The sequence below is a fragment of the Capsicum annuum genome, chromosome 12 (assembly GCF_002878395.1).
Source record: "Capsicum annuum cultivar UCD-10X-F1 chromosome 12, UCD10Xv1.1, whole genome shotgun sequence".
Classification (NCBI taxonomy): Eukaryota; Viridiplantae; Streptophyta; class Magnoliopsida; order Solanales; family Solanaceae; genus Capsicum; species Capsicum annuum.
The window spans coordinates 216,520,137-216,523,468 of NC_061122.1; positions in this window are offsets into that span (position 1 = coordinate 216,520,137).

Genomic DNA, 3,332 nt, shown 5'->3' on the forward strand with positions numbered 1-3,332 from the left:
TTAGAGCCCCAACTAATACGGATCGCGCGTTGTAGGGCCTATTAAGGGGGTAGCGCTTCCAATGGAATTTTCTCCATACCCAGGTTTTCTTCCTTAATCAAAAGTCAATGTTGCTGAACTTGTCGCTTAACCAAAAAATGTTAAAGTTGTACACAGATATACTCCCTAAGTAATCGGTGTTTGTTATGTCCATTGGTACACTTTATAAGTCATTGAAAGCTATGTTGCTAGGACTACAACAACAAAATACCCATTGTATTCCCACAAAGTGGGGTCTGATGAGGATAAAGTGTACACAATCCATATCATTACCACAGAAGAAATAGAGAGGTTGTTTTCGATAGACCTCCGGCTCGGGATAAATAACAATCTAACAAATAAAAAACATAAAAGCAAACAACAAAATAGGACAACACACTGCTAGATAATAAAGAAAATAAGACACCCACAAAATAATACTATAAACTATTTATTTGAAATCACAGACATCACCAAAACACCACGAACAAGAGACTACAAGAAACTACAGGCATAGATACAAACAAAGCACTTTTTCCTATTATTACGGATGTACTCCTACCCACTAACCCTCTACCCTAATCTGCGTTCTCCACACCTTCCTATCAAAGGTCATGTCCTTCATAAGCTGTAACTGTTTCATGTCATACCTAATCACCTCGCTTCAATATTTCTTCAGTCTACCTCTATCCTGCCTAAAACCATCCATAGCCAACTTATCACACCTCTGTACTGGAGCATCCACGCATCTCCTTATCACATGCCCAAACCATCACAACTTCACTTCCCGCATCTTATCCCCCACCAAAGTTACTCTCACATTCTCCTGAATAATCGCATTTCTAACCTTATCTTTTCTGATAAGTCCACACATTCATCACAACATCCTCATCTCCGCCACCTTCAACTTTTGAATGTGAGAGTTCTGGCCAACACTTCGCTCCGTACAACATAGCTGGTCGAACTGTCACTCTGTAAAACTTACCTTTAAGCTTATGAGATACCTTCTTATTACCTAAGACTCCCGAAGCAGCCTCTATTTCAGTCACCTTACACCAATACGGTATGTGACATCCTCGTCAATCTAACCATTTCCCGGAATCATAGATCCAAGATACTGGAAACTCTCCCTCTTCTGAATGGCCTGAAAATCCATTTACTATCCTATCACCTCATGCAACAAATCAGTAAACCTACATTCCAAGTACTTTGTCTTGGTCCTGCTTAACCTAAATCCTTTACATTCCAAAATACTCCAAAAATATTATATTTTGGAGAATCTGACATGAGTGTGACATCAATTTTGAAGAGTTCATGCAACATAGATTGAAACTCCTTTTTTTCTTTACTTATATGACTTAGATGTCTTTCAAAGTGTTTATGAGCATTAAAAATCTCTGGTGGGAGAGTGATACGGGAATTCCTAGCTCGAGGCCTTCCACACGAAGCCAAGCACGTGAGTTGCAACAACTCCAAGCCTTGTTCACATCCTTGGCTGTGTGTGAGGCCCTTGTGATCCCATCTAAGTGCCTATACTTATTAAAATGTGAAGAGGCCCAACAAAATACCCCAAACCCACCCACTTAATGCCAAAAGTATTTTGGTCTTTTGTCGCTCCTTAAGCTATTTGTTAGGGCTAGTCTTTTAGTTAGTTCATTCCTATTATTCAAGAAACAAAAGACTTGTAATATTGGTGACTTCTCTTTCTCATTTTGGAGAGTCCAAAACCGAATGCTCACTAGTAGAATAATACTAGTGTTGTATCTTGGCTAGAAACTAGGATCTTGGGGTTCTTGAGTTCCTCTTGGTCCAAGTAAGAATTTGGTGTTGATATTCATTAGTCTTAGGGTCCTTTCTCATTGTTAGGGTTCTTAGATTATTGAATATTGTATGTCAAGTTTCTATACCTTTGGTAATCTTGATAACATTGCGTTGTTGAATCTAAAAGTCTAGTGAAGCCATGTGGGGCTCTTTCGATTCAATAGCAAAACTGTTATTTGTTGTTCTTGTTGTAAACTCATTTTTCTAGTCAAAACAAGTGTTGAAGCCTAGTAAAGCCGTGTGTGGCCTCTTTCGATTCACTAGCACTTTGTTGTTCTTATTGTTGCTTCTTGTATTGGCTTGAATCTCTTGATACACACTTAGCTTTGTATCATTTGGTATCAAAGCTCAAGGCTTGGTTTTGTTCTTACAAAACCAATCTTGGGAAGCTCTTACAAAAAAGGATGTGTTCTTGAACCTCTTGATCGAAAATTGGTTGTAGATTTACAAAAGTTTTACTTGTTTAGTTTGTTTCTTGTGTTGGTTTCTTTCTCATCAACACAAAAGGTTTCTAAATCTAAAGTTGAGCTTAATGAAAAGGAGACTTATGTTGTGAAAAAAAACACTTGAAGTGGCCGTGAGTTTTGACTTGTGTTGGGGTGTTGGAAGTGACCATTGTGGTGTATTGTTGTTATGTTCTTGAAGGTGTTGATGTTGTGTTCATCCTAAACTTCTCCTCATCTCGTGTCTTAACTTCTATAAAGAGAAAAAGATCCAAAAAGGTTGTAAGACAAAATTGAAAAAATTATTTGTGAGAAGACTTGCCAACATCACCTTTTCAAGACTTGACAACCACTTTTCCTTAAAACAAGGAACCTTGTCTCGTGGGACTAGTGAGGTCAAACATCACCTTTTGAGTTTGAAAAAAACAAACAAAAAAAAAGGTTGAAAAAGGTTACAAGACTTTATGTTTTCCATCCCAATAACAAGTCATCCATTACAAAAGATCTAAGGAGACTAAGACTTCATGTTGATAAACTACTCATGTGGACCCGTGGCCAATGACATGCTGCCATGTCACCCAAGTTACTGTTCACGTGATAATTAAGCTCAAATTTGGATGTTCTAGTTTCTAATTATTTATTCCTAGTTTCCTCTAATTGACTTGAGAACTAATTAACAAACTAGTACATTCCTACTAGCTTGTCAATTAGTCCCTTGAAGCCTTGTGTTCGTGTCAACGTTTGTTTGTGTACTTTTGTCGTTTGAATATGTTGTAACTCTTGGATCTAGTCCGATGATAATTCTGAGTTTCGAACAATAATCCACTCCGGACAAAAGCATACTCATACCTTAAGGATTCACGGGTTATAGCAAATCTACAACACTTGTGGAGCTCGAGTGTGAGTGAACCGAAAGAGTGTAGTAAGAAGAGGGATTTTAACTAACTTATTTATTGCTTGTGTAGGTGATACCTTGACAATAGAGGGAACCACATCTCAAATTGTGGATTCTAATGAAGTGGAGAATATGAGGGTTACTCTTGAGGCTAT